The sequence below is a fragment of the Hemibagrus wyckioides genome, linkage group LG02, assembly GCF_019097595.1.
Source record: "Hemibagrus wyckioides isolate EC202008001 linkage group LG02, SWU_Hwy_1.0, whole genome shotgun sequence".
NCBI lineage: Eukaryota > Metazoa > Chordata > Actinopteri > Siluriformes > Bagridae > Hemibagrus > Hemibagrus wyckioides.
In genome coordinates, this window is record NC_080711.1 from 260,397 (window position 1) to 274,479 (window position 14,083).

A 14,083-nucleotide genomic window follows, 5' to 3' on the forward strand; every position below is an offset into this window, starting at 1 on the left:
ATGTAACTCTGGGTGAGTAAAGGTTCCTCTTTTATCCAAGATCCAACTTCAGAACTTTGTTCACGGGAAAATTTATAAACCCTCCATGCCTTAAGAACAGTCTTGTAAAAGGGTGTCAACCCGGTCAGATCCACCTTATTCAGATCCATCAGAAATAGATCAAGTCCCAGTTGTCCTCCACATCAGTCCAGCTGACATCTTCCCCGTACAGGAGTCTCTGTGCAGCCTGCAGCCTGACAGCAGTGATCTTACATTCCACATTGATCAGTCCTTGGCCTCCTTCCTTGATGACAACAGCAGGAGGGTCCAGTATCGCCATTTTATGCCACAGTGCTGAGGCTATAAAGGTTATTGGCTATCAGGACCCTTCCCTGCCATATGACAGCTGGGAAAGCAACCATTTCCAGTTAGATAACCGAGCACACACCTTCTCCACTAAACCCTCCCACTTCTTTTCCATGTATGGTGCAGATCCTAAAAACACTCCTAAAAATTTAAACCCATCACTACTCCACTGACCACCACTAGGTAGCAGTGGAATTTTACTCTTATTGTCTCCTCTTCCTGAGCCACACTATAAAGCCTCACTTTTTGTCCAGTTTATTTTAGCGGCCTTTTGATAGCATTGGAGACTATCTAGATTAAAGTGTACATCTGGACTGTTCCTGATTATTACAGTGAGGTCATCAGCATAAGCAGACAGTTTTACAGAGTTTGTCTTTTGTGAACCTTTAATCTGTAGACCTGCAAGCCCAACTCTCAACTTACAAAGGAAGGGTTCCATAACCAAGCTATAGAGCTGACCAGAGAGAGGGCAGCTGACCCTGCCTTATTTCCCTTTGAACTTTTATGGGTACACTTAAGCCCCCACCTTCACCATACACTCAGCACCACTGTACAAAAGACTGACCCATTAAATAAAAACATCCCTGAAACAATAAGCCTTTAACAGTGGCCAATTCTATGGAATGCTTTCTCTTGATTTAGAGAAATTACTCCTAATTTAATGTTGTTATTCATGGCATAGTTTAGGATATTTTGCATTAAGAATATCTTTTAAATATATATAAATATATAAAATTGTATATATTGAATTGAACTGAATATAAAATTGTCCGTTATAGATCTTCCCTGAACACAGTAAGACTGATCCCTCTTGATTAAAAAAACACATGAACTTGTTTAACCTGTTTGCAAATCTTATAGTCCATACTCATTAGTGCAACAGGTCTCCAGTTTTTTAAGTAGCTGAGGTCACCTTTTTTGGGCAGCAGTGATAACACTACTCTCTTACAGCTTCTAGGGAAAGATCCAGTCTGTATAGAAGTCAACAGCATTTCAAAGTAGTCTTTTCCAATAATATCCCAGAATTCCTTGTAAAACTCTGAGGGAAGTCCATCTAGCCCAGGGCTCTGGCCTGGGGAGAGTTTTTGTACACAGCTTTTGTAACTTCCTCAAATGTTAAAGGAGCGTCCAGATCCTGTTGTTGTGTGAGTGTAAGCTTTGGGAGATTTTGGAAGAGTTCAGATCGACTTTGTGGATCAGATTCATCAGCTGTGTAGAGTTTAGAGTAAATATCAACAGCTAATTTCCTCATTTCAGAGGGGTCAGATGTAACAGCACCTTCATTGTACATCAAACAAACCACCTGCTTATCGTGATTAGTCCTTTTCTCCAAACTGAAGAAGAATTTTGTGGGTCCATCAATGTTTCTGATGTGAGTGAAGCGTGCCCTAATGAGGGCCCCTTTTGCTTTGTCCTGCAGTAGAGAGCTAAGCTGAAACCTTTTCCCAGCAATAGCAGTGTCCAGCTCATGTCCACTCTGTGTCATCATTTCTTCTTCAATTTCCTCGATGTTAGACTCAAGACTCTGTATCAGCATCTTTAACTTTTTGGTTGCATGAGATGAAAACTGTTGACATAAGACCCGTATTTGCACCTTTCCAATCTCCCACCACTGAATGATGTTGTTGTAACTTTTTTGCATTTGCCAGGTTTCCCAAAACAGTTTAAAATTTTTATAAAACGAAGTGTCCTGTAACAGTTTTGTGTTAAAATGCCAGTATGGGCTCCTTTTACCTTCCCCTGACAATATAATGTCTACAGTGATCTGAGATGATGTTTGGAATAATACTAGAACTGCACACTCTATTTACAACATAAAATCGATCCAGCCTCGCTGCATGGACTCTGTCCTCTGACACTTTTTGGTCCTCCAAATATCACTGAGGTCCGACATTGTAATGACTTTATCTAAACCCAGTGCTGACTGATGGTGTGGTTCTTCTCCATTTCTATCAAGGGTAAAATTTAGAGTACAGTTCCAGTCTATAAGAACAACTTCCTGTGATTTTAGATCACTCAGTACCTGCCCCAGTTTCTTGAATAGCTGGATTCTCTCTAGCCCATTATTAGAGAAGTTTCACTGTTAACTTCAGCTCTAACTAAGAGTAATCTCCCTGGTACTAATTCATGTTTGAAAATGATTTTGGCTACCATGATTTTGGCTGTTTTAGACCGGAAAAGGACTGCGACCCCTGCACTGGTATTAGAGCCATGACTAAGGGCGTGCTCCCCCTCCCACCAAAAACCCCAGTCAATCTCATTACTTTTATCTCTATGAGTTTCCTGAAGAAACACTATTCCAATATTTTTAAGACTAATAAGTTCTGAGAGAAGTTCCCTCTATCTCTCAACCCATTAACGTTTAAAGAGCCTATGCATAGCGACTACATAAGGCAAGAAGTAGATAGAAAAAATAGCAGAAGAAAATTAGATAGCAAAAAAGAAAACAAGAGGCCACGTCAACTATTTAGCTTTTCCGTTAGTTGATCCTTCCATCACCACTTTTTTGGATTGTCTCAATGCTGTTATATGTTTCTTAAGCCAGAACCTTTTCTGCTGTGATAACTGGCTGTAGTTACACTCTTTACGAGTCCAATACACAGATGCAATAAATTTATCCGTATCAGGAAAAAATTCTGTCACATCCACTTTCCACCCTTTAGTTTCATCAAGAAAAGCATTAATCTGTTCCACAGAGTAAAAATCATCATCTAGTTTCTGAAGATCCGATAAATCAGACAAGCTTTCATCATCTTTCATCACACTATCCTGACTCTGTATCAGTGACCACATCATCATCAGGCTTGTCCAGAACTACACACTCCATACTGCCATCATTAACTGTACCACTACAGCCAGGCTTTTCGTTATCCACATCAGTCATTATTACAAGATTGCCATTAGGTTCTTCATTTTCATTCACATTTTCAGCACCGCTTTCACTCACTCAGTTTTTATGTGGACATGAAAACCTCTTGTGACCGATATCACCGCTTTCAAAACTCATCATGAAAATCAGGAATGAATCTCCATCATTCACTCTAAACGACACATTCAGGGTTTTATCCGAAGAGTTCAAAAACATGAAAACCTGCCTCCTGAACGAATGAACATGTTTTAATGCCGGGTTTATACATCCTGATGGAATTACTTTTACTTCACTCACAACTTTCCCAAACCTCACAAGCTCTTTAGTGATCAGCTCATCAGCGATGAAGGGAGACACGTTGGAGAATAGAGTGGAGTGATATTTAAATAGGTCCCTTTAACCCAAATACCAATAATCTCATTAATCTCAGTGACCAGTGCTTCAGATTTCAAAAACACAACCACAGCCTTATTCATCTGTGACGCGGAATTGATATTCTCATGGCCAACTAAATCTCCCACAGCTATAAGCACGTCCTTAATGGTGGCACTCGCCTTCAGGAACACACCTGAAGCCTACCTCTCACCTACTCACTCACCTACTCACTCACCTACCACTCACCTACTCACTCACCTACCACTCACCTACTCACTCACCTACTCACTCACCTACCACTCACCTACTCACTCACCTACCACTCACCTACTCACTCACCTACTCACTCACCTACCACTCACCTACCACTCACCTACTCACTCACCTACCACTCACCTACCACTCACCTACCACTCACCTACTCACTCACCTACTCACTCACCTACTCACTCACCTACTCACTCACCTACTCACTCACCTCACCCTTAACCCTCTCTGCTCCAGGGGCACCGTCTCATGGCTGACCCTGCGCTCTGACCCCAACCTCCAAGGATGGGATATGTGAAGAAAGAATTTCACTGTGCTGTAATGTATATGTGACAAATAAAGGCTGTTTCATTTCACCTACACACTCACCTACCCACTCACCTCTCACTCACCTCTCACTCACCTACTCACTCACCTACCCACTCACCTACACACTCACCTTACCACTCACCTACCCACTCACCTACACACTCACCTACCACTCACCTACCCACTCACCTACCCACTCACCTACCACTCACCTACCACTCACCTACCACTCACCTACCCACTCACCTACTCACTCACCTCACCCTTAACCCTCTCTGCTCCAGGGGCACCGTCTCATGGCTGACCCTGCGCTCTGACCCCAACCTCCAAGGATGGGATATGTGAAGAAAGAATTTCACTGTGCTGTAATGTATATGTGACAAATAAAGGCTGTTTCATTTCACCTACACACTCACCTACCCACTCACCTCTCACTCACCTACTCACTCACATACCCACTCACCTACCCACTCACCTACACACTCACCTTACCACTCACCTACCCACTCACCTACACACTCACCTTACCACTCACCTACACACTCACCTACTCACTCACCTACCCACTCACCTACCCACTCACCTACCACTCACCTACTCACTCACCTACCACTCACCTACTCACTCACCTACCACTCACCTACTCACCTCACCTACTCACTCACCTCACCCTTAACCCTCTCTGCTCCAGGGGCACCGTATCATGGCTGACCCTGCGCTCTGACCCCCTCCATGGATGGGATATGCGAAGAAAGAATTTCACTGTGCTGTAATGTATATGTGACAAATAAAGGCTGTTTCATTTCACCTACCACTCATCTACTCACCTCACCTACACACTCACCTTACCACTCACCTACCACTCACCTACTCACCTCACCTACCCACTCACCTCACCTACTCACTCACCTACCACTCACCTACTCACTCACCTACTCACCTCACCTACTCACTCACCTACTCACCTCACCTACTCACTCACCTACTCACCTCACCTACTCACTCACCTACTCACCTCACCTACCACTCACCTACTCACTCACCTACTCACTCACCTACTCACTCACCTACTCACTCACCTACCACTCACCTACTCACTCACCTACCACTCACCTACCACTCACCTACTCACTCACCTACCACTCACCTACTCACTCACCTACCCACTCACCTACCACTCACCTACCACTCACCTACCCACTCACCTACTCACTCACCTACCCACTCACCTACCCACTCACCTACTCACTCACCTACCCACTCACCTACTCACTCACCTACTCACCTCACGTACCCACTCACCTACCCACTCACCTACTCACTCACCTACTCACTCACCTACCACTCACCTACTCACTCACCTACCACTCACCTACTCACTCACCTACCACTCACCTACTCACTCACCTACCACTCACCTACTCACTCACCTACCACTCACCTACTCACTCACCTACTCACTCACCTACCACTCACCTACCACTCACCTACTCACTCACCTACTCACTCACCTCACCTACTCACTCACCTACTCACCTCACCTACTCACTCACCTACTCACTCACCTACCCACTCACCTACCCACTCACCTACACACTCACCTACCACTCACCTACCCACTCACCTACTCACCTCACCTACCCACTCACCTACCCACTCACCTACTCACTCACCTACTCACCTCACCTACCCCTCACCTACCACTCACTCACCTACCCCTCACCTACCACTCACTCACCTACTCACTCACCTACCACTCACTCACCTACTCACTCACCTACCACTCACCTACCACTCACTCACCTACTCACCTCACCTTACCACTCACCTACTCACTCACCTACCCACTCACTCACCTACTCACCTCACCTACTCACTCACCTACTCACCTCACCTACTCACCTCACCTACTCACTCACCTACTCACTCACCTACTCACCTCACCTACTCACTCACCTACTCACCTCACCTACTCACTCACCTCACCCTTAACCCTCTCTGCTCCAGGGGCACTGTATCATGGCTGACCCTGCGCTCTGACCCCAACCTCCAAGGATGGGATATGCGAAGAAAGAATTTCACTGTGCTGTAATGTATATGTGACAAATAAAGGCTGTTTCATTTCACCTACACACTCACCTTACCACTCACCTACACACTCACCTACTCACTCACCTACCCACTCACCTACCCACTCACCTACTCACCTCACCTACCCACTCACCTACACACTCACCTACTCACTCACCTACTCACTCACCTACCCACTCACCTACCCACTCACCTACTCACCTCACCTACTCACCTCACCTACCCACTCACCTACTCACCTCACCTACTCACCTCACCTACCCACTCACCTACCCACTCACCTACTCACCTCACCTACTCACTCACCTACCCACTCACCTACTCACCTCACCTACCCACTCACCTACTCACCTCACCTACCCACTCACCTACACACTCACCTACTCACTCACCTACACACTCACCTACTCACTCACCTACCCACTCACCTACTCACTCACCTACTCACTCACCTACACACTCACCTACTCACCTCACCTACCCACTCACCTACACACTCACCTACACACTCACCTACTCACTCACCTACACACTCACCTACACACTCACCTACTCACCTCACCTACTCACCTCACCTACTCACCTCACCTACTCACTCACCTACCCACTCACCTACCCACTCACCTACCCACTCACCTACTCACTCACCTACTCACTCACCTACACACTCACCTACCCACTCACCTACCCACTCACCTACTCACTCACCTACACACTCACCTACTCACCTCACCTACTCACCTCACCTACTCACCTCACCTACTCACTCACCTACCCACTCACCTACTCACTCACCTACTCACTCACCTACACACTCACCTACTCACTCACCTACTCACTCACCTACTCACTCACCTACTCACTCACCTACTCACCTCACCTACTCACTCACCTACTCACTCACCTACTCACTCACCTACCCACTCACCTACTCACCTCACCTACCCACTCACCTACCCACTCACCTACTCACTCACCTACCACTCACCTACTCACCTCACCTACCCACTCACCTACTCACTCACCTACCCACTCACCTACTCACTCACCTACCCACTCACCTACTCACTCACCTACTCACTCACCTCACCCTTAACCCTCTCTGCTCCAGGGGCACCGTCTCATGGCTGACCCTGCGCTCTGACCCCCTCCATGGATGGGATATGCGAAGAAAGAATTTCACTGTGCTGTAATGTATATGTGACAAATAAAGGCTGTTTCATTTCACCTACACACTCACCTACCACTCACCTACTCACCTACACACTCACCTACCACTCACCTACTCACCTACTCACTCACCTACCCACTCACCTCACTCACCTACCCACTCACCTACTCACTCACCTACCACTCACCTACACACTCACCTACCACTCACCTACTCACCTCACCTACCCACTCACCTACACACTCACCTACTCACCTCACCTACTCACCTCACCTACTCACTCACCTACCCACTCACCTACTCACCTCACGTACCCACTCACCTACTCACTCACCTCACTCACCTACCCACTCACCTACTCACTCACCTTACCACTCACCTACTCACTCACCTACACACTCACCTACTCACTCACCTACTCACCTCACCTACTCACTCACCTACCCACTCACCTACTCACTCACCTACTCACTCACCTACCCACTCACCTACTCACTCACCTACTCACCTCACCTACCACTCACTCACCTACTCACCTCACCTACTCACTCACCTCACCCTTAACCCTCTCTGCTCCAGGGGCACCGTCTCATGGCTGACCCTGCGCTCTGACCCCCTCCATGGATGGGATATGCGAAGAAAGAATTTCACTGTGCTGTAATGTATATGTGACAAATAAAGGCTGTTTCATTTCACCTACTCACTCACCTACCCACTCACCTACTCACCTACACACTCACCTACACACTCACCTACACACTCACCTACACACTCACCTACACACTCACCTACACACTCACCTACTCACCTCACCTACCCACTCTAAACCTCAAAAATAAAATAAAAACACAACAAAAAAGGGGGGGAATGGAAATATGTGTATTTTAAAATATACACTAAGGGGAAACAGGAAAGGGGAAAAAAAACAAAAACAACAAACAAATATAGCTGCAAGCAGCCATGACGGGCCCTCGACCTATGGTCCATCACTACATGCATTAAAAGGGGAAATACCAAAAGTACAAGAATGACAATTTGGGTGTACTGAAAGTGATCACAGCAATGTCCACTGATGGGAAAAAGAAAACTGCCTCTCTCTCTAAACTATATAAAAGTGACAGTTTGGGTGTAATGAAACAGACCATAGCAATGTCCAGTGATGTCCAAAGGGACAATGACTCTCCCTCTAAACTATATTCCTATATCAGTTTATATATATATATATATATAATCACCCAAAAAAATGTATACACATTTCAGGAAAAGAAAAATTTGTATAAATATTGTATTACTAAATTTATTGCTATACATTATAGATTGATTTATATGATGATATTCTGATAATATTATGATAATATTATTAATATTATACTAATATAATTTACATCATACTATTTTTCTTTCCCTGAAGTGTATATACATTTTTTGGTTGACTCTGTATATATGAATTGTGAAAATGAAGCCATTTGTAAAGAAATTAAAATAAAGGGGAAAGAGCCTCTAGTGGACATAGTCTAGTACTGCAGGAGTCAGGCCAAAACCATGTCCAGTCAGTGGACTGATGAATGAAAAAATTTGTTGCGAGCCGTTAGAGCATCACAAAATCATGGAACTAAGCAAACTTACTCACAACCAGTTGTTCTTTCTATGTAAAATTTTTTTAAACATTAGGGCTTTCCACTGTTAAGATAAAAGAACATTATTTTTTTTCTATTATGTCCTCACAATAGCAACATCATTCACAATATCACAAATTCCTTCACAGTTTGACATCAGCCATGTCCTGACATTATTCTCACTGATTTTCAACCAAATCAGGTGAAAGTAAGGGAGAACATTAGAGATTTCTAAAAGTGACACACTTCCTGCTGCCAGTTGGTGGCGCTATGACTGAGACTCACAGTAGTCATGGCCATGTGATCAGCTTTCTTCTCTTAACATAAAGTTGAGGTTTGATGTACATCACGCTATATACACCGAAGTTATTAGCCACTTCCTGTTTCCTTTTATTCACCATAAGTTTAAGGGCTCCTCACGGCTGAACTGTTTGAGATATCAAGAATCTCTTCACAACTTTACATCCTCAATGTCTTCAGATCATATTGGACCCTGTTTGATCAAAATCATACAAATCCCCTAGGAGGAGTATATCAAAATCCACTGGGTGCGTTTTTCAAACATCCCAAAATAACTGACTTCCTGTTAAGCAGCTCACATGACAGGTGGATGAACGTCATTTAGTTCAATGAGATCTAAATGTATACTGGCTCTCATGGATATACATGCAAGTGAAGATGAGCTGTGCAGCTATATTTCTGACAAAGTTCCAGGGGGCGCTGTGACAGCCCTGTGCCACGCCCGGGGACCAGCCACACTGGCCACACTGGACCACGCCCGGGGACCAGCCACACTGGACTTTCTCATAAACATTTACACTCTCTATGGGAAACATTTTGGAACATTAGGCCTTTCCACTCGTAAGATATGAGATGTGTATCAGCTATGCAGCAAGATGTTCCAGGGGGCGCTGTAACGGGTGTGTGCCACGCGAAGGGCGAGCCACAGTGACGTCCTAACGGCCGCAGATTCCAACCTGTCTGCTGATTTTCAAGAGTTTTTGAGCATGTTAAGGGGGAAAAAAAAAGTTTGCCCCGAAAGCCCCGAAAGTTTAAAAAAAAAAAAAAAACATAAATTCTAATGAAAACAAAAAACAATAGAGCGTCCGCACCTACAGCACTCGGGCTCTGATAATCAAATAACAGTAAAAAACACCACGCAAGTAGATACTCTCACTAACACACACTCCCAGCATGCACCTCTCAGAGAGAGAGAGAGAGAGAGAGAGAGAAGAGAGGGGCGGGGGAGACAGAGAAAGAAAGAGAGAGAGAGAGAGAGAGAGAGAGAGAGAGAGAGAGAGAAGGGGGGGGGAGACAGAGAAAGAAAGAGAGAGGGGGGACAAAGAGAAGGGGGACTGAATGAAAGAGAGAGAGAGAGAGAGAGAGAGAGACAGAGAGAGAGGGGGGGCAGAGAAAGAAAGAGAGAGGGGGCAAAGAGAAGGGGGGACTGAAAGAAAGAGACACAGAGAGAGACACAGAGGGGGGGGGCAGAGAAAGAAAGAGAGGGGGGGGCAGAGAAAGAGGGGGGGCAGAGAGAGAGAGAAACAGAGAGGGGGGACAAAGAGAGAGAGGGGGAGAAAGAAAGAGAGAGAGAGAGAGAAACAGAGAGAGAGGGGGGGACAGAGAAAGAAAGAGGGGGGGGGCAGAGAAAGGGGGGGCAGAGAGAGAGACTTTTTTGACTTTTTTGACTTTTTACGCATCTTTATTTACAAAAGTCACATATATAAGTCACAGTGACTCAATAAATAAATAAATAAATAAATACGTATTAAAATAATGTCAATAAATTAGTTTAAACATGAGTGATTAGTTTAGTTCTGCTGCAAAATTAATTTTTCCTTCTGCTACAGAGCACAAAACATTCTCCCAACACCACACACATCTAAACACATCCAAGTCATTCATACTTTTATAAAAATTAAAATCAATTAAAATTCTAGATTTCATCAGCCTTTTTAGGATTCTTATGGCTTAACAGTCAGTGTTCTGTGTTATTTGGTTTTTCCGGCTCAGGTATATCACCATTTTTGCCTGACCAAATATAAAATTAATCAGTTGGCACCTGAACCGGTGTTTCCTGACAAACTTAAAACCAGAAATAAAACACTGAAAAGTAAAAACAACATTAAAAGCCCTTAAAATGCTCCGTAAAAACACAAACAGTGACTGTAACCTGGAGCAGTGAATAAAAGCATGAAAAACTGTTTCTCTCTGTGAACAAAAAGGACAATCATGTGCAACATCAGGGTTTAAAACAGAAATAAAAGAGTTCACAGAGATAATACAGTGTAAAATCCTCCACTGGAGGTCAGCAGATTTTTTAGTTAACGGTGGTTTATACAGTGCGTCCACTCTGGTTTAATATCATCATTAAAACCATGTACACTTCTCCATGGGGTGTCCACCCTCCCACTCAGCTTCTTCTTATTTAAAACCTTTACACACGCTCTGTAGAGCAGCTTCCCCGACACTGACCCAAAGTCCATCTCCCCTTCACCCCGGCACTCCAGGAGGGGTCCTGCACACCCGTCGAGGTCAGGAGCGATGTTCAGCTGGGGAAAGGGTTCATCCTCTGCAGGACCAGTCTCTGTGTGTGAATAGTCCATCAGCTGAACACACTCCTCTGATGTCAATGCAGATTTCCAGCGGTGTAGGAGCTGATTGACAACACGCAGGGACCGCAGTCCCATACGCGCTGCCAGGTCCTCTGCCCTCGACAAGTCCGACCCCGCGATGTTCACCAGCTCCCGGAGCGTTATAAACCCTGAGGAGATGAGAGTTCTGGTCAGTACAGGGACGGTCACACTGGAGATGTCCAGTCGCCCACCGTACACCAGAGGTTCCTCCAGCAGCCAGTGTAGCGTTCTGCAGCCCTTGTTCTGTTTCTTAAAAACGTTCCAGATTTTAAAAAGTCCACGATAAAAGTCTGGTAATCCAGAAATGTCCAGCATTTTTGTGTCCATTAAAAACAACGCTCTGTCCAGCCCCAGTCCTTGAACTGTGCGTAATAATCCACTGGCTGCTGCTCTCCATACTAAGTCTCTGGGTCCAGTGAGGAGTCTCTGGATGAACTGGAGGTGGAAGGCTGCGGCTCTGCTGGACAGCTGGACCAGCCCCTGTCCTCCTTCTTCTTTGGGCAGGTGGAGAACACTCTGTGGAATCCAGTGTAGACCGTCCCAGAAGAAGTCCACCAGCAGGGCCTGGATGTTTGCCAGCAGGTTCGGCGGCGGATCCACACATGCCAGCTTGTGCCAGAGGGACGACGCGGCGAGGTCGTTGATGACCAGCGTTGCCCCCTGTAGGACATCTTTGGGACCAGCCGCTTCCACCTGCTCAGTCTGCCCTTCACGTGCTCTACAGAACCTTCCCAGTTTTTACTTAAAAACTCATTGTTCCCCAGGTAGACACCCAAGTATTTAAAACCACCTCTTTTCCACACTAAGCCTCCTGGTAGTGACGGTTGCCCACCTTCCCACTCCCCAACTAAAATGGCTTCACTTTTAGACCAGTTAACCTTTACAGAGCATAAAATCTGAAAGTCCTTTAAAATGTCAGTTAAAACATTGACATCATTTTGTGTGTTTATCATCACTACCAGATCATCTGCATAAGCTGATAAACATATTGAGGCATTAGCATGTGGAATATTAAAACCAGAGAGATTACTTCTTAACTTATTTAAAAGAGGTTCAATGGCTAGAGAGTACAACATTCCAGAGAGGGAACAGCCCTGCCTGATCCCTCTGTACACTCTAAAAGGAGCACATAAACCACCGTTAACCTTCAGTACACTCTCAATGTCACTGTACAACACCCTGATCATGGCTATAAAACCTGGGTTGAACCCAAAGGCTTCCAGCACCTTCCACAAATATTCATGTTCAACCCGGTCAAAAGCCTTTTCCTGATCTAGAGAAATCAGACCAGTCTTTAAGCCCAATAGCCTGGAGACGTCCAAAATGTCTCAAATTAAATACACGTTATCGAATATGGACCTATCAGGCACACAGTACGTCTGGTCCTGGTGAATGAGCTGCTCCATTACCTTAGTCAGTCTCGAGGCTAATGCTTTTGAGAGCAGCTTGCAGTTAGTGCACAGTAGTGAGACCGGGCGCCAGTTTTTCAGGTGGGTCAGGTCTCCCTTCTTTGGTAGCAGGGTCAGGACGGCCCTCCTGCAGCTCAATGGGAGTTCACCTCTCCGTACGCTGTCCCGTAGGACGTCCAGCACGTCCTGCCCTATGACAGCCCAGAATGCCTTGTAGAACTCGACAGGGAGACCGTCTATACCTGACCCCCGTCCATTCTCCATCCCCTGGAGAGCCTCATGAACCTCCTCCAGCGTGAGCTTCCTGTCTAGCTCTCTGGCCGCTTGCTCAGAGAGCTTTGGCAGGTCCATGAGGAAGCTGTCCTCCACCGCTTGTGCCCCTGACCACTCACTGCTGTACAGCTTCGAGTAGAAGCTTACTGTCTGCTGGTGAATTTCAGTGGGCTCAGATACGAGATCCCCTGATTCTGTTCACACAGCATGTATGAATCTTTTCTGTCCATTCTTCTGCTCTAAACTGAAAAAGAACTTTGAAGGAGCATCCATCTCAGCTGCACTTTTAAAGCGTGAGCGGACCAGCGCCCCCTGTGCTGTAATGTCTAACAGGTCGTTCATTTTGGATTTTTTACGTTTGAGGGCTTCAATATGCCCTTGATTTCCAGTGGCCTCCAAACGTTCCACTATTTCTATCTCCAGAGCTTTCAGAGATCTAACAATGTCTCTTGTGACATTGAGAGTGTACTGTTGACAAAATTCTTTGACTTGTGTTTTTGTCACATCCCACCACAGCTGAAGTGAACTAAAAGCTGCCTTCTCATGTTTAAAACAATTCCATAAAAAAATAAAAGACTCTTCTCTTTAGTGATAGTACACTGGACCATACTGTGGTCAGAGATACCTACTGGAACAATAAAACACTTTGTAAAAAACGTCAGCTGATGCTTAAAACCATAAAAACGATCTAATCTTGCCAGGGAGAGTGTGTTATCTATGGC

At 45.4% G+C, this 14,083-nt stretch overlaps 1 protein-coding gene and 1 long non-coding RNA gene across 3 annotated transcripts in view; both read right to left on the reverse strand.

Annotated features, from left to right (window-relative positions):
* Positions 1-14,083, reverse strand: part of brsk1b (BR serine/threonine kinase 1b) — a 53,642-nt gene that overhangs the window by 17,593 nt on the left and 21,966 nt on the right. The window lies entirely within an intron of this gene.
* LOC131369049 (uncharacterized) lies at positions 7,259-10,269 on the reverse strand. Its single transcript, XR_009207231.1, has 3 exons — positions 8,180-10,269; positions 7,615-7,891; positions 7,259-7,484 (listed from the first exon to the last, which is right to left on the reverse strand). It is a non-coding gene; the product is annotated as an uncharacterized LOC131369049 (long non-coding RNA).